At 27.7% G+C, this 20,001-nt stretch overlaps 1 protein-coding gene across 1 annotated transcript in view; it reads right to left on the bottom strand.

Annotated features, from left to right (window-relative positions):
• LOC127288730 (beta-glucuronidase-like) overlaps positions 1-20,001 on the bottom strand; it is a 576,096-nt gene that overhangs the window by 482,602 nt on the left and 73,493 nt on the right. The window lies entirely within an intron of this gene.

The raw sequence follows: 20,001 nt of genomic DNA on the forward strand, positions 1-20,001 counted from the left end.
GTTTTTGTAATATATTCACTCCTATCCAATGCAACCGTGACGTTTCCCTTGTCAGCTATAGTAAATAAAACATTCTTATGGTTTTTAACAAAAAGTTTTGAGTCATTAAGTTTTTTTAAAAAAATTCGGTCTTTGATACTAATATGTCCAGGAGATTTCTTTTCAAAGGAAGTTATGTTTTTTATAATTTTGTTTCTAATATCATTCGACATTTTATCATTTAAGTCATATGTACTTATAAATTGTTCGATGGATTTTATATATTCTATTGTTAAGTTTAAACAGTTGTTGTTGTTATTGAATTTGAAACTATTGCCAAGAGAAATGACGTCGATGACATTGTCTGGAATATCGCAATTTGACAAATTTAGAAACCAACCATGTTGTGAACTGTTTGACATATTTAAATTACAATTTCTATTTTGTAGAAAAGCAAATTTTTTGGAAACTTTTTCTTTTTGAACAGAAACAAAATGAGAATGTTTATTCTCATGTATTGTATATATTGATTTTGAGATATGTGTCGGAAAATTATTGTTAATAACGGATTTTAAATTATCAATTTTTTTGTTCAAATGGTGAATGTGAATACATTTATCCTCTATCATGATATTAAGAAGTTTGTTTTTAACTTTTTTTATTAACAAGTCAAATTTTACGTTACCAGTATTACTATGGAAGAAGAAGTGATATAAACTATTATTAATTGTGTCTATGTGTTTTGGTGTCAGATCGTACGTGCGGCATTGTAGTAAAAACTGGAGTTGCGATGAAAAGCGAGCAACCTCCTGATTGGTGTTGATCCAGTCTTTCAAAATTTTTTTTGATTGTTGGATGATACCAACTCAAATATATTCCGTGAAATCACTTGTGACCGTTGTAGATCCATGGTCAATAAATAATAAAATTTTGATTCTCTCACTCGGTAGTATTTAATAATATAAGAAGATGATATCGATCATTCCGAGTCAAGGATTAAATAAAAACATTATTCTTTACGTTTCAATGGCACAGCCATCCTCTTCAGAAACTGAATGTTTATTACAAAATATAAAAAAAAAAAAAATTTTAAATTTTAACACATTTGTAGAAAAAAAATATTTCTTATAAAAAAAAAATTAAATGACTAAATTTACCTTAAAAAAATGAAAACATTATTAAAAAAAACTCTTTTTGAATAAGTAAATTTAAAAGTGATTAAACGTCTCAATTTACACGATTGCTAATAGACACTGATCAATTACAAAGTTGTATGAAGAAGCGTAGAGTGAAATTAGGTTCATTGACCTTATTTCAATAATGTAAATAGAGAAACGTCAAGGTATTATTAGACAGGGATAAAAGTTATGAATATTTTCTGTCGTTGAGAAAATGGAAGTAACAATTACTGAGATTTTGAGTGTCATCTTTTATGTTTATTGCATTCTTTTGCAGATTAATATGAATCATTTCGGATATCAAGCGTTTGTTTTCATTTGATGAATTTCACTCTACGCTTCTTCATACAACTTTGTAATTGATCAGTGTCTATTAGCAATCGTGTCAATTGAGACGTTTAATCACTTTTAAATTTACTTATTCAAAAAGAGTTTTTTTTTGAATAATGTTTTCATTTTTTTAAGGTAAATTTAGTCATTTAATTTTATTTTTTTATAAGAAATATTTTTTTCTACAAATGTGTTAAAATTTAAAAAAAAAATTTTTTTTTATATTTTATAATAAACATTCAGTTTCTGAAGAGGACGTCTGTGACATTGAAACGTAAAGAATAATGGTTTTATTTAATCCTTGAATCGGAATGATCGATATCATCTTCTTATATTATTAAATACTACCGAGTGAGAGAATCAAAATTTTATAATAATAATAATTATTATTTAAGTCAATTAACTTTGAGTTTTAATGACTTACAATTTTCATTTCCATTACAAATCTTATTTGCTTTAGAACTTTCAAGCTCGTCATCCTTCGTGTTGTTGTCTAAAATATGTTCAACAACGCCTAAAGAATTTGTTCCAGGTTTGTTGTAGTCGGAAAAAGATTCCTCAACACTTTGAGGATTTAATTTAACTTTTTTTACTTCCGAACCACCATCTGTTTCTCTAAGATATGTAACAATATTATGATAAATAAGAAATATATACTAATAGATATAATAAAAATAATTAATATAATTATAACAATAAGTTGGAAAGGCAGATAATCGTAAAATATTTCAAATATTTTGAAGGTTTACCTGCAGTACTGCTATAGGAGAAATATTTTATGTAAAGTGATTGTCGAACTAAATATAATATTAAAAAAATATATGAATATTTAATACAAAAACAATCTTTATACAGCTTTCCAGGAAGCATAGAAAACATGATTATTTTACCACAAAAAATATACAAATGACGAATTGTGTCAAAAATGTTTGCCCTTGAAAAGGCACACTATTTTTATATAAAATCTTTACATAACCAGATACCAGTTTATATCATACTTTTTTGAATTTATTGTTAAAAAAATATAATTTTGTTTTTACTATGATTACATTATAAGAATTTTCTTTTATTTTCGCAAAAATAGCAAAGTGGTTTTTTGTGATACTCTTTATAACAATGATTTTAAAGCTTAATAACTAAACTTCCAGTTCTAGTTGGAAGTTTAAAACAGTCAAAATTCCAAGATTGTAGACTAAAAAGTAAAAAAGTGACCTTTTTACCTCGCTCTAATCTATAATAAAATTAGAATTTAAGAAATAAACAAATATATTATATTTATTTGACCTTTCTGTTTTTAAGAGAAATGGTCCAGATCGAAGTAAACTTAATTTCCCTTATTAGAAAATTAAAAATGTGATTATTTTAAGTATACACCATTAACCAATAAAAAATTATAATTATTACAAAATTACGTACCGGCAAAACGATAAAAAAAATTTATGGGCCACGGTCATCTGTCATTGGTCCACGTTTCGTCAAGATCGGGATTATTTATTAAAATATCTTTGAGATGTGTTACATTTTTAGCTGCGGGAGAATATGCAGACTTCAACTCGTTTTTTCATTAAAAAATGCACAGTTCGTGCGAATCACCTCTTTTGATCCGTCTTCGCCTTCAAATTGCACTATTGCAAATTTGTGTATTTCGGAATTCATTCTGCAACTTCAAAAATTGTGATTTTCAATAATCTTGTGGAAAAATAAATAATGAGTATTTAAAATAAAAAAAGTTATTTTATTGGAACTTCACACAAATAAAAATATTTCGTTTCATTGAAATACTATAATTTTTTAATAACAAATGCGTTATGAATGACAGAACGAAGATTATATTATTCCATTTTTACACCAATTGTAAACTTTACATATTTCAATCTAATAACCTTTTGAAATTTAAATATTTCTACTACAATTCTTTTAATATCTATTTTTAAATTTCAACTGATATTCTTTTCTAAATGAATTTTATCATAAATTAAAATTAATAAATATTAATTTTTTATTTCAAGTATGATCGCGTATAAATGATAGTGCAGGTTCTCAAAACGAATAGAAAGAAGTTTTTTACAAAAGTAAAAAAGTATTAAAATAGTAAATAATCGTAATAAAAGTAATAAGTTTTAGTAATTTTTTTAGTAAGAGTTCGAAACTTGTCAATTCTATTAAAAATGAATAGAAAATTTAATTTATTGTAATATGATTTTTCCTTTTACAATAAATTGTCTGTTAATTTTGGTATAATGAACATCATGTTGAAAATGAACTAATGATATAAAAGCACATGTTTCTAGCCGGCGTTTTAATATTCCCGTCGAAATCTATGTGATTACTTTAAGGTTATAAAACTACGAATATAAAAAATAAGTGTAATTACTTACAATACTCTCGGAATATTTATTCTTGTGAATCACATCAACTTATTCATTTAAGTCTTAATGTATGTCAATTAAAACACAATTTTGAAGTTAATAATTAGTAATGAAAAACTGCACTGAAAAAATAACACACGAGGAATGAGAGGAAGAAAATTCACTGACAAATGTAAATGTTTGGCGTTTCTTTCCATCTATTGCGCAACACTGTCGCGCAGTTACATTTTTTGTATATTTTACTAAATTTTTTTATATCTGCTTTATTTGGTTCTATATTTAAATATTTCTTTCTTGAAAAATATATTTTATATATATTCTCATGATATTCTCTATCTCTCTCTACGAATTTCCTATATTTCCATCGAACATGTGCTCAACGGAAAATTCCATAGAGAAGACGCTACAAAAATGGCGTTGATTACACACTTTTCCGATTTATAAATTCCACGCTTAGAATTTATAAAAAGTCCCACGGTGATCCGTTTAGAGGTTCCTCCTCAGCGCCAGGTAAAAGATTACCCGGATCCACGTTGACCGTTTCGAAGTGTAAACTCTACCCGGGCTAGCTCAAATTACCGCGAGTTCACACATTACATTAAGCGAGACATTTATTTTATTCTCAGGACGTGAGTTACACACACAGGTGAGAGATAACGACACACTACACCCTATTGAAAATTCCGACGTAGGAAACGACGTCGTAATCGACGTAATATCCGTCATAGTAAACTACGTCGCAAACTACGTCGTAAACGATGTCGTAAACGACGTCGGTTACTACATAGTAACCGACGTCAAAAAATGGGATAGTAAACTACGTCGTTTACTACGTCGTTTCCTACGTCGTTTCTCACGTCGTTTACCACTTTTTCTTCACGTAGCGTTGTTAATGCTATTTATTTACTTCCAATTTCGTTATTTCTTCGTTTATTATAATTTATTACGTAATAATTAATGATAAAAATATTTAATTGAAATTACCAATTTTCTTTGTATATCAAATCGATTGTTATGTCTTGACAGGGGCCATTCACAAAATACGTAACGCTTTTTTTCGAAAATTCCACACCCCCCACCCTCCTATGTAACGTACTATTGCATACATTAGCGCCATTTTTTCTGCTGATAATAATAAATGGCTTAACCTCCCCCTCTCCTGTTAAAGCGTTACGTATTTTGTGAACGGCCCCTTTATATAAGTCTATTACACGTAAAATGAAAGAATACTATTTTAAAAAGCAAGTTAGATGTTTATTTTAAAAATTCAGATCTACAAAGAGAATTTTATAAATTTTTGCCTATATAAATAAGTTTTCATTATAACAATTGTAGAACAGAAATTATTTTTTAAAATTAATTGATGCATGAAAGGTTCCCCTAGTATATATTTTAAAATAAAAATCACAGAAATTGAAGTTTTGACAATTTGGAGTTTCTCGTATTTTTTTAACATTTTACACGTAAAGTACATAGTCAATATTTTAAAAATAACCTTAGAAAATTTATAAATAATGAAGCACTAATAAGATTCTCTTATTCTAAAATTTACAATTTTGAAAAAATGTTTCTTTAATAAAAAAGCTGACATAATTTATTATTATAGTAGTCTTGTTAATGGAATAAATTAATTTTAATAAAATTTTAATTTCGCTGTATTATCTTCGTTTATTTATAAATTTTAAAGCAAAACAGTAGGAGTAATAAACAAACGTTCAATAAAATTTATTACTTAATACTACCAAATACCAACATTTAAATACTATCAAGAATTTCTCAGGAATCAACTTTCCTATGAATTTCGCAATAATTTTCAGGAAATATTTCTTTTTGGGGCCAAATGTACTGTATTTAGTGTTCTGAATATAGTAAGATTTAATAGTAGTGCAAATTTGGAACGGCGCAAAGATATTCACTATCATCGATTGCCATATATACACAAACTTTATCAATATCTTTTGTTAACACCGCTGTATATTCATCAGTGATTTGCACAATTTCTTGCAACATGTCGTAAACATTGTTACGGGCATTTTTTGTTATAATTTTTTGGACAATTGTGTATTCTGTCAGTGTTGCGGAATGTACTATGCAATTATCGAGTTTTACGTAGGAGCCGTTCATTAGTTTGGCGAAAGAGTTGTTTGATCGCTTGTTTTCCTTGGTTGCAGACATGTACACACATCTATCTTTTACAATCTTTTTATAGGAATCAGATCCTGGAGGTAGATTTAGTTTTACCAACCAAACGGGATCAACAACAAATGCACGACCAAAGTATTTAAATTGAATTGTTCGAAGAGATTCTTTCGACTTATTTGTTCTTCCGACGGTATTGCAAAATTTTTTGACCGCAAATGAAGCGAAAGGATACACGTGATCTTTAAGTGTTAAGAAAGAATACTTTAAACTAATTTGACGACAAATTTGATGGTGCACCCGTTTTGCTGCATGAATTACTTGTAACAATTTCCCGTTACCGGATTCAAACGAATATGCATTATTGGACCAGAGTGGTCCCCAATATAACACACTTCTTGCTAAGTGTAACAATAAGTGCACGTTAAACGTCATAGCGAATTTAGTATACAATCTTTCGGTTTCGACGACGAACTCATGGAGTAATCTATCAGCACGATCAATTTCACGAATTGTGATTCTGTTTTGGCTTAGTATGTAGATAGCTTCTACAAACAATGCCCAGTGAGCGAGATATTCGTCTGGTAATATTCCACTAAGAACTATAAGACTATAATACAGTGTCCAGTTTTCCCACTCACGAGCTTTCCAAAATGCTCTATCTGAAAATGATCGCGTGAGTCGCACAATTTGATGGGGTACTTTAATTTTAGACATGAGTTCATTGATTTCTGCAATTTGTGCTCTGGGAAACATTCCGGCTTTTTTACTAGTCCCGAACCACATAGTTGCGAATTGCTTTGCAATTCCCGAACAGCAGTGCAGAGATTCGGTCACGAAACCAAAAATAATATTAAAATGTAGCAAATTTATTAACGGAGATGGCTGTTTTACTCTAAAAACCGGTTTTTTAGAATTAGCAGCTTTTTTCATGTTCTTTACAGTAGCCTTAGCTTTTCTCTTTTTAGGAATTTTATCTGTTATAGGGTATTTTATGGTTCCTGATCGCGGATTTTGAGGATTACTTCTAACTGTTTCACCGGGATGAAGACACTGACCGCAACCATATTCCGCGTTAAATTGTTTGTTTCCCTGAACTGGTGCCCTAGCAACAGAATCTACAGAACAAACCAGAGGAAAAATCTTAATAGAAGTTTCTACTCCATTGATGTTAACTGGGACACCATTCTCTGAAATGTGATTCATTCGGTCAACAAATGGATCTAGGAATACGCTCATGTAAGGCTTGTCTTGGCCGAACCACAACCCAACAAGAACCAATTCTTCACTTCGAATATGATAAGGCAATTCGTTAACCATTAAAAAGATAGGCCAGATTGCATAAGTTGAGCTTTCAAAAAGGGGAGCACCATCAGTATTGAAAACCACTGAGGCATAATGTTTTCTGTCATATTCGTTTAAGGTAGCCAAAAATTCGCGATATTTTTTTCCGTCATAAATATCCTTGATAACGCCACTTTCATAAGGTCTCTCTTTTACAACATATTCCCAGTACTCGATATTATTCTCAATTAATTTAGAAATTGGATGCGTTACGTCCATCATAACAAAAAAATCTTTGTAAGCATAGTCTTTGCAATTAAATTTTAACTTACATATTTTGCATTTTAAAAAAGTATCCTTTCGTTCAAAAGTACTGTCACGTCACCGTAACTTTTACATTCAAAATTATAAGAATTCTTTTTTTTTAAATCAATACTAAGTTGAATGTCTCTGCGACTAACACCCGTGTTTTTGTTACGCATCTAAAATACCTTTCACTTAATTGTAAACTCCCGCCCCTTTGTCGCGTGGCCAAACATCTTTTCTTTTATGTATAAAGACCCTTGCGTTTTGTATCGTTCTACGTTTACATATTGTATTTCTAAAAATATACAATTAGAAGCAAGAAACTCAGTATTTCCTTAAAAGGGCATAAATGAGTGTCCCTTTCCAACAGCTACAATTCGACACGTAGACTTTCTCTTTCTAAATTCTATAATATAATCAGATGTACTACCCCTGTAGTGTTTCTCGCTTACACCTGCGATTTCGTGACAGAGGTGTGCTCTTTCTAAATTCTATAATATAATCAGACAAACCCTCGTTGTGGATAATAAAAAAGAAAGAGATAGTATTAGCAACACAAGACAATGGAATCATATAGACTCCCTTATGAAAAACTTGATATAAAAGGGCTACTTTTTTACGGAGAGTTCAGTTCAAAACTTCACCTCATCTACGTTATTTCTACTCGTCATTTTGGATACCAGTGCCAATTCATAGTGCTTATTTACGGAATCTAGTCATTTGAACGATTTCTATAACGAGTGATTTCTAGTCAAGTGCCATAAAATCCTACACAAAAGAAGTACTCATCTACTCAAGGATCTGTGATTTTCCATATAATTGGAAAATATCCATCCTTCCTTTTGTGGAGGAATCTCATTGTGGGTCTTCGTCACGGCAAATTGAACTCCGGACCTGTGGACATTACCTGGGCCCGTCAACCTTCCTGAGGCACATAAATCTTTCTGGTACCAGCCTTTTATCCTGCCTAAACAGAAGACACCGCAGTGTCCTTTTCACACATCTACTTCTAATTTAAAAGGTAAGTGTTTTTATATTTTCACCCCCAATTTTCCTACATTTCTCATAAATCTGAAGTAACCCTTGGATTCCTTGTTTCAGTGGAATGCTGAACTCTTTTCCTTGGATTGGTTGCTTCGAGATTCTCTCTCTCATAAGAACAAAATTTTCTCTTAAGTGTTTGTCATAAATAAAGAATAACCTTAACATTTAAAATATCTCTCTTTCTTACCTGTACCCTTAGCTCAGAGCCTTCTGCTCTGTAAATAAAACAGGATAAAACACTGAATCACCGAAGCGGAATAAAATAAAATAAAAATATTATTTCTAAGTTATTTCTTATTTTTGAGACGTAACAGTACCTACGTACGCACTGCATTTCGGACATGTTGCTTAGAGTTTGGTATTATTTTTTTGATAAAACAATTTATCAATAAGATAACGCGTATTTGGTAAGAAAGATTCACTAAAAATGCAATTAGTTAAATTAAATAAATCGGTAATTGCTGTTAATGAGAGGGAGTGTACAAGTACAAATTTTAAAACCATTAGCATTACTTCTCCCACTGTTTTGTTTACCGAGACATTAATAGGTCTTTTAAAAGCTTCGTTGCTTATTGCATCAAAGAGAGACTTATAATCTCTCGGTGATAAATGATCTTCCGTTTCCTCATTTGCTGATGAATCTCGATCGTCGTCAATAGTTTCTTCATATACTTCGTCGTTTACATCCATGAAATAGTCATCATCTTCATCATGGCAGAATTGCTCACACGGATTACCTAAAATTAAAGAATTTAATTTTTCGCCAAAAATATTTTTTTTAATTCTCTTTTGTTTAAATAAAATCTCTGAAATTATTATTATTATTATTATTATTATTATTGAATTTCTTAGCAGTCATAAATAAAAAAAAATTTTCTCGTGTTCTAGTTGACAAATTTAAAAATCGAAAAAAGGAATTTTCAGATTTTTAAATCGGTCTCAATACAGAGAATACTATTTTTTAAGATTTATTGACAAATAATATAAAAAATTATTAAAAAATAAATTTTTTAAAAACAAGAATTATTCTTGAATACTGGATTTCAAAACGAAAAAAATTTTCTCGATTTTTAAATCGGCCAACTAGAACTCGGGAAAAGAATTCTTTCATTTGTGACTACTAAAAAATACATTTGTTAATAACTTTAACTTAAATATTTTTTGATCTAATAATTTCGGAGACATTTTTTAAACATAAGAGGAGTCGAAAAAAATATTTTTGTTTAAAAATTAAATTCTTTAATTTTAGGTGATCCGTTTGGGAACTTTTGACCCAATTGTTCATTTATTATTTATTATTTAACTTTTATTCTTTTATTTTATATTATTAATTAATTAATATTAATTGCAATATTAATTGCTGGCCGATTTGTTTTTCTGTTGCTTTATTTATTTTTAAAACATTAAAATAATATTTTTCTTGTGTATCTATAGATTTTTGAAAATATCAAAATTTAAACATGTTGTTTTTATAAATAACAATTTTTTTAAAAATTGAGAATGCACTTGCTTTGCTTTTTAGGACTTCTTAGCCCTCGAAACTTTTTATTTTGAATAAGTAAATAAATAATTAAATCGAAAATTATAAATGAATAGAGGTCAGAATTTCTCAAACCGATCACTTAACAAAAATATTTAATTTTCTATATTTTTCTCCAATGTCATTAAAATAAGTTTATAAATGAATAAAAATTTTTACGTCTGAGATAGTTTTATTTTGAGGTAAATAAGTATTCGTTTATTTACTTCAAAAAGTTTGTAAAATGTTTTGGCCAAAAAAATTTTTTGTTACTTATAACCACTTTAACTTTTTAAGTTTTAAATAAAAAAAGAAATTTCTTGAAATGCAGATGATCGATAGAAAAATTATAAAAAGATTTTTTGTCTTGAAATGTAGGGTATAAAAAAATTTGAAACAAAAATTATTTTTGCAAACTATATTTCAAGACAAAAAGAATTTCTTTTTATTTTTAAATTGATCTTGAGAAAATTTTAATTAAGATTTTAAAAAAATTTTTAAATATTGTCTTTTAATAATAAAATTTTAAAAACTTAAATTGATCAATTAGGGAAATAAAAAATAAAAATCGAAAAAAAGTTTAACAAAATTCTCTAAATTTTACTATTATTAAACAAAAATTTGAAATGATTTTTAAACTTTATATCATTAAAATTTCCTTGTGTGTAATAAAATTTTTTAATTTCAAGGACATGTCAGAGAATTTGAAAAATGGATTTTTGTGGCAACTCAATTCAATATCCACAAAGAATGTTTTTTTTCTTTTAGTAAACCGTTTACATATATTTATTTTTTAAGGGGAGGCACTGGTGAAATTTCAGCCTATTGAAATTATTGTTGTTAAGGGGTGCGAATTTTTTTCTGACATAATTTAGGACCCAAAATTAATATATATTATTAAAATTAGAAAAAAAAATTTTTTAGCCATTTTAGAAAATTTATTTTTTTAAGAAAATTAAAATTAATTTTTAAAATCCATGCGATTGATTGTTCAGAATCATATAAAGGCGTATAAAAAATTTGGCATTGAAAAATAATGAAAATTGTGGAAGGAGTTGAATTTTTTTAGAAATGAACTCTAAAACTGAAAAAAATTAAAATTGAATATTTTTAGGAGTAACAATTTTTTTGGACATTTTTTCACAACCTAAAATCGTATTCCACTGTGAAAAATAAAAAAAGTAATTTTAAACTATTTTACAATTTTTCTTTATTTTTCAAAATTTTCATTTTTTTAAAAAATTAAAATTTTTTAAAGTCCATGTGCTTGATTGTTCAGAATTATGAAAAAAGCGTGTAAAAAAATCGGCAATGAAAAATAATTAAAACTGTGAGAGAATTTTAAATTTTAATTTTTCGAGAATTTTGAAGTTTATTGAAAAAATTATTAACACATTTATAGTTTTTGAATTTTTTAGAGTATATTATAATTTTAGATACTCAATATTGTTAGAAAAAAAATTGACGACTCTAAACAACAATGATTTCGATGGGATGAAATTTCACCAGTGCCTCCCCTTAAGTGATAAAAAATAAATATTATAATAAATAATATAAAATTAATAATATAAAATTTTTTAATATTGTACATTTAAATAAATATATAAATAATTTTAGTTAATATTGTAGTATAGTGTTATTTCTACTAAATGGATATTTTCAAAATGCTTTACTTGTTCAAAAACCATAATAATATGTAATTTATAAGCAGAAAATGACTTTAAATATTGTCGATATCACCTCGAAAAAGTGCTCCTTATCAATGTAATCGATTTCTTCTGTTAATGCGTTAATAACTTCAGATACTTTTGTCTCTTCACTCTTTTTTTCGCATTCAACCGTTAATGTTTCATCATTTGTCGATTGAGCGGTCTCCAAATTTTTAGCATTGTCCCAATCATGATTGGAAATTTCAATTTCCTGATTGCTTTCTATTATTGGATCTTGATCCTTATCTTGAATGTTAGCTTGAACGTTAATTTCCCTCTAAAAATAAAAAATAATTATCAACTTTTAAAAAATATATCATTTTATTTTAATTTAAACACAAATAAATAAGCTCAAATGCCTGCAACTTTATTCTAACCACAAAATTTTTAAGCTTTGTGCAAATTTTGCATGGCAATAACGTCTATAAAAGAATAAATAAGTTTAGAAATTAAATATTTATAAATATAGTAATATTACTTACTTTATAATAAATTAATTTTTATTTAATTTTAATTTAATAATTAAAAAATTTTACTTTTGATTAAAAAACATAAATATAAAAAATTGTTTGCTATGTAAATTCTAATAATTTTTAAATAAAAATTCGTGAACATTTTTATCCACAAAATATATTATCTGAATAACACTACTTACCGATTTTTCACGTTGCTTTTTATGTCTGTACCAAGAACTTGAAGGAATTCGATCATCTGATTCCGGTTCCAAATACTTTTTATACCTTTTTGGTTTTTTTGAAGTCATTGGGATATTGTTAAATTTTTCTTACATGCTAATGTGCACAAGAAGCATATAATTTTATTCTTTAAATTATTATTGTAAAATAATACAGACTTCCCTGTATTTTTAAGTCACGCATGAAATATTTTTTTATTTTAAATCGCTATAGCAACGAATCTGTCAAATTTAAATAAACATAACAAATGCAGAATATGTCAAAATAAATTGCATTTCTTTAGGCAGTTGAAAAGATTTCAACAAATTTTCAATTTCATACTGAAAAATGAGATTTAGTCATGCATATGAGAGATTCTTTTTCAATCGCCCCAGCCCAAAAAGTCAATGTTCTGGGATTGGCTTCATACTTTGGTAAATTGTTGTCCTATATGATAGTAATAAATCCCTAAAATATAAACTCATTAAAAAAATATTTGTAGAAAGTAGAGGGGGTTGAAGTTTTGACGTTAAGGGTAACATTGTCATTTTCAAATCCGTATAACTATGACAAAAGTTAATGGATTTTAATTTATCTATAATGAATTTTATTGCATTTTTCACGTACTTTTCAAAAATGTATACGAAATTTAAAAAAAAAATTTTTAACCCCTTTTTTTTCAAAATCAACCCTTATTTTTCGATTTTCACCCCTTCGGGTATTTTTTTTTTTTTTTTTATTTTCATTGGAAAGCTGAGGTTTTTTCCGATGAGCTATGTAAATATGAAAATGGGACAACAATAATTTTGTGAGTAACAGAATATTAAAGTAGGCGGTGCCGATAAGGGTGCCGTTAAGGGTAACATTGTCATTTTCAAATCTGTATAACTATGACAAAAATTAATGGATTTTAATTTATCTATAATGAATTTTATTGCATTTTTCACGTACTTTTCAAAAATGTATACAAAATTTAAAAAAAAAAAATTTTTACCCCTTTTTTTTCAAAATCAACCCTTATTTTTCGATTTTCACCCCTTCGGGTATTTTTTTTTTTTTTTATTTTCATTGGAAAGCTGAGGTTTTTTCCAATGAGCTATGTAAATATGAAAATGGGACAACAATAATTTTGTGAGAAACATAATATTAAATTAGGCGGTGCCTATCTAAATCCTCAAAGATGATCTCCAGGTACACCCCTTATCGGCACCGCCTACTTTAATATTCTGTTACTCACAAAATTATTGTTGTCCCATTTTCATATTTACATAGCTCATCGGAAAAAACCTCAGCTTTCCAATGAAAATAAAAAAAAAAAAAAAAAATACCCGAAGGGGTGAAAATCGAAAAATAAGGGTTGATTTTGAAAAAAAAGGGGTTAAAAATTTTTTTTTTAAATTTTGTATACATTTTTGAAAAGTACGTGAAAAATGCAATAAAAGTCATTATAGATAAATTAAAATCCATTAACTTTTGTCATAGTTATACGGATTTGAAAATGACAATGTTACCCTTGACGTCAATACTTCAACCCCCTCTACTTTCTACAAATAATTTTTTAATGAGTTTATATTTTAGGGATTTATTACTATCATGTAGGACAACAATTTACCAAAGTATGAAGCGAATCCCAGAACATTGACTTTTTGGGCTGGGGCGATTGAAAAAGAATCTCTCATATGTTAACTTCACGAATGGACAACGAAAAATCGTGTTGGTATCGTCCGTTTAAAATTTTTTGCCGAAACACGAGAACGATTTTATAAAGACAAAAAAATATGAAGTGTGGTTAACTGAAGAAATGCTGTTAAATGCCTATATATTACTATTGGGTAGTAAGTATACCAGTATATTTTCTATTCAAACGTTTGAACAAAATCCTATTTTTTAAATAATTGTTCCATAAAATACTTTTTTGTTATTTTTTAAGGCAGTATATATTTAAAATATATTTAATTTTAGCTAGTCGATCTAATGTGGAAAAAAAGAAAGAAACTACACGACTCAAATTTCCTAATAAGAGATTGCTGAGTTTTGATTCTGAAGTTGGTACTTCAAAAATACAACCAGGAAGAACACAAGGAAAACATGAATCAAATCGGGTATTAAGTTAATTTTAATATATATATATAGGAATAATTTATTATTAATTAAATTTAAAAACTTTTACTTCATATTAATTTTTATTTGGTTGGATACATAAATTATTTTAAATTTCAAGTAAAAATAAAATTTAGTAAAAAAATTACACAATTTAAAAACAACATCTGCCTAATTTTGTAATTATTTCATTTTTAAAACAGAAAAATAATTTATTTGTGCTACTGTTTCTATTTTTACAGAAATCGAAGAATTTGGCGAAAAAGCAGACTAATTTGCTTCAAAAAGAAGCTCAACACCAACAAAATGACAATATATTAAGTAAGCACACGAGGATGTTAAAAAATCGCAAAAAACTGGATGATATATTATCTGACTGGTCAGACTCGGACACGAACGAATCGAATAGTCTTTTGTCTGAACAGAGTGGAAGCGAAGAACTTGATTCTGGACTGCAAGAGCCTCAAGGTCTAAAAATATAAATTATTAATTAACTATTAATTAATTATAATTTAACTGAGAATCATTTTCAGCTAAAAAAGGGAGACAAGAAATCCCCGGAGTTAGTTCGCCATTTCAACAACAATTACTTGAATCTCCATTATCGGGAAACGGTACTCCAAGACCAGTGAATCCAGAAATCCAAAAAGAAAAATCAAAACTGGTATTATATTATTTTTATATTGTACTAATTATATTAATTAAATAATTTTATGCAGAACAATTTATTTCTAAAATTTCGAAATTCTGTAATTTATTAAACAAAAGGAAAAATAAATAATCACGTGTGTTCTAATTTTTATAGACGGCAAAAAGGAAGCTCGATTTTTCCGAAAAAGCTGCGGATGAACGAAATGCATATTCGGAAATTGAAAGGAATGGGACATCTGACACAGTTTTATTGCACGAGGTTGGACGTGAACGAAATTTTTCCTTGACGTTAAATTCTGAAGGTTAATAAATTATTAATTAATTAATTACAATATAATTGATGTTTCATTAAGTCTGTTATTTAGAAACAAGAAGAAGAGAAGAATTTAATCAAGGAGAAAATTCAACATTTCGAAAACAGTTTACTCCTCCAGGACCGGAAAATTCAAGGCGCATGTACACTCCACGCAGAGAGAATCACAACACGTATAATCGCTATATACAAAATGTTAATCGACCTGAAGATTGGGTATGAGTATCATATTATGTGTTAAACTTTCCAAAGATATACATTTTTTGTCACTTCAAAAATTAACTTGATTTTTCTAAACCAATATATGTAGACTTATCTAGAAACTTTTTTCCACGAAGATTTTTTTGTTTCATTTTTTCTATGTAAGCTTAGAAAATTTTTTTTCTACGTAGATTTACCTTGACGAAAATACACCAATTCACACTAACGTTTGGGAAGAAATCAAAAGTCTTGATGACTTAAAATTTGTCAGAGCAGTGGCACAAAAACTTTGGGGAACAGAAAAATTGAAGATGAGATGCTTGAGCCCTCGTAGAGCAAATAAGGGTAAAGAAGATGGCCCAGAAGAAGAATTGAGAAAACCATTAACTCCAGAAAAATATCAATTATTAAAAGGTTAAATCCTACACATCTTATTTAATTACCATGTAACCTTTAGCCTGATCTTTATTATATCTTTTTTATCATATGTAACCGTCCATGAGAGAAGCTACCTTAGCCCTCCAAAAATTTTTTGTTTTACCTTCATAAAAAATTTCTTTTAAATTAGAAAACATCTAAATTAATTTTTATTGAATTTTCTTAAGATAATGAAGACTTGAGCATAATTGTTTTGTATTAAAAATTATCTCTCTTTGTGTATTTTCAGTAAAATTATCAAAAATATACCTTAAAATTTTAGTGGGCTAAGGTCCCCTCTCTCATGGACGGTCACATATTTAAAATTTAAATTAAAACATTTATCATTAAATCATGCATTATAAAATAAAATTAAATTACTTACTTTTGAAAGAAATTATTTGAAGTTGAATCTCTCAAAAAGAACAAATCACTCGTTCACGGTTTTTTGTTCAAAAAGAATAGAATTTATTTAATTAATAAAAATTTTGTGCATCATTAGATAAGATTTTACAATTTTCAAACAGACCACTGAAGAAAAATTCATAAAAAGGTCAAATGACTGAAATATTGAATAAAATCTTGTGTTAGATTTTCTTTTTATAAAATATTTCTTATAATTATATATAGTTATCTTTCTTTTAATTGACGCTTTTGTTTAAATAAATTATATGGCTTCGAACTCTTTTGAGAGTACTTGTCTACAAAAAAGTTTGGTCAATTTGTTAATAAATTCAATTTTTCTTCTAGTTTTATCAAATTTAATTTTTTGTAGATTGCCTTGACAACAAACTTATCGAGGAAAAGGTGAAACCCAAACAACGAGATAAACGAATGGCGAAAGTTCCGAGTTACATGAGGGCAAAGTTATATGATGTTCGAAGAAAGTGATGAAAAGTGCAGTTTTTTATTATTTAACAAAATAATAATTAACATATTATAAACAATTTGTTATAACTTTAATTATGTTCGTTTTATAATATGTAAGAGTTGACAAATACATTATATTAAGAATATGTAATTGTTTATTATTCAAAAACATTTTTTAATTTACATAAAAGAAACCATGAAAATGATTGCAAGAGAAAAACAAAATGTTTTAATGTTTAATTTATTTAACATTTTTTATTTAAAAATGGTACTGTGATAACTTTTTCAGATTAAATGAAGAAAACAATAAAAAGAATACTACATTAATATTCTTACTTTAAAGATATATAGTATTTGATATACAAAACAATACTGGTAATTTTTAATTGAATATTTTTATCAATTATAACGTAATAAATTATAATAAACGAAGAAATAACGAAATTCAAAGTAAATAAATAGTAATAACAACGCTACGTGAAGAAAAAATAGTAAACGACGTACGAAACGACGTAGTAAACGACGTAGTTTACTATCCCATTTTTCGACGTAGTTTGCGACATAGTTTACTATGGCGGATACTACGTCGATTACGACGTCGTTTCCTACGTCGGAATTTTCAATAGGGCACTGAATTTAATAAATAAAATACTACAATTAAAATAATTTTTATATAAATTATTTCTGAATTTATTAAATAACTCAATTATTTCACTCGAGAAATCCACACTACTAGGCGGTGAAATCAGCCGGCGAGAACAGGTTGGCGTCCATTTTCCATGCCATACGGTCAGCTAATATTCTCCTGTTTTCCTTCGGTTTGTCCGTGTGAGTTCACAACAAATATGCCCACTGATAGGAAGAACTGCTCACAAACCTTTTATCTTGTTTAATATTTTTCTGTAATCCATAACTGCGGTTACACCGATTAAAATTATTAAATAAATAGAATAATACTTTTTATGTACTAATTGGTGAGTAGCCAAACTCGAACTGATTTGCAACGGCAGGGTCGCCTGACCCAGTGACCTGCGCAATGCGTGTGGCCCCTGAGGGTTGACATCCTCGGTATACTTCCGTGTCAGATCACAATCAATATCGGATGTGATTATTATTTATGTGAATAATTAATAATATAAAGTCCAAAAATGTGAAGATCTTCCTCATTGAAATCTTCTTTCTCACCCGACTGATCAAGTTTTATAAAATAACAAAAATAATAATCTGAGCAAATGTGGATTTCTCTATTCACTGAGAAATATAATATCGCTCCTTTTCAATAATAATTTGTACATATTTACTTTTACAAATTATTATAAAACAAATACATAAAGTAAGATTTACAAATAAAAAAAATACAATAATTATCTTTTATACAATAATAACCAATAAAGAAAAATATAAATGTTGAGTTCGGGTTTGGCTATTATTTTTCTTACTTTTTATGAAAAACGCGGTATTTAATTAACATTAAAAATTCCATTAATAATTTAGTTTTCGGCGAAACCTCTGAAAACTGTTTTTAAACGGGGTAATTATATAACCACGTTACAATATATTTCTATGTATATAAAGATTTTACACTTACATTCGTAAAGGGATTTACGAAATCATTTTATTGTTTTATTTCCTATTCGTATCAGGAAAATTACGTCATTTAACTTTTACAAATTTGAATTCATTTCCACAGTATGAATAGTAGAACTGACTAGCATGATTTTGCAAATCCCTTTACGAATAAAAGTATAACATCTATATAATCTGCAAATATATATTTTATTATTCAATAAATAAGTATTGAAATGTAAATCAAATGAAAAATAATTAAAATATCTCTAAACTAAAAAATTATACTATACTAGAAAATTATATAAAAAAATTTACTTCATTACGACTAAAAATTAAATTCATATGCTGACTTTAATTTGGTATTGTGTTGTACAAATATTTAGTTACATCACTTTTTTTAATGCTGATAATTGTTCAAAACTTTTAATAAGGGTGAGTATTTCCAAATTTAAAAATAACTATAATAACGTAAGTATATTTACAGGATTTTTTTTACCCCTCCTCTCTCTAAACATTTTTACTTAATAGTTAAGCGGCAAATATTGACATCTTAGACAATAATTTTAAACGAAATATTTATCTTGGGACTCTCTACCCTATTTTAAAAAAAGGTTAAATAGTTTCAAAAATTTTTGTCGCTTTTACTTGAAAAAAATAGTCTTCTGATTAATAAAATATAAGAGGTATTTCATACGAAAAGACAAGGTCATGTCATGTCATAACCAGTATAAATAGCATTTTTAACCATTCAAATTATTCACAAATGATTACAGAAAATCGATGTTTTAGCACCCCACGGTACAACTTGGTGGAGGTTACCTACCTACTCGGTATGGTATTTTTCAGTATTTCTTTTAGAGAAATAACATTTTTTAATAATTTTTGATTCTTAGCATTACTTAATATTCTTTCTTTGACACAAAATTAGATGATCTTTCAAATAAAAACAGTATTGACATTTATTTATTTAGCACCACTATCACTACAATTTACGGAATTTTTAGATAAATCCGAGACATGACCCTGTCTTTCCATATGAAATGCCTCATAAGATTTATCAGTTTGATTTCTCATAAAATGCTCCTAATGTATAATAAAGATAATACAATTAATATATAAGTAATTAATTACCTACAGCGACTATGGGGAAGATAACAAAAAAACAGGAACAATAGGTGGTATAACAAAACGCCGCGTTAGGAAAATAGTTAAAGAATGCGTTCTAAATGATCGCAAACTGTTACAATCTCGACTTGATTCATCAATAGCGTTCGAAAGTAGCAGTAGAGAAGTCTCTGATTTACATGTGATTCCATGAAACGTGGATTCAGATAACTTTAGCCATGATT

The sequence above is a fragment of the Leptopilina boulardi genome, unplaced genomic scaffold (assembly GCF_019393585.1).
Source record: "Leptopilina boulardi isolate dan_hultmark-lab unplaced genomic scaffold, ZJU_Lbou_2.1 LbouV2_393, whole genome shotgun sequence".
Lineage (NCBI taxonomy): Eukaryota > Metazoa > Arthropoda > Insecta > Hymenoptera > Figitidae > Leptopilina > Leptopilina boulardi.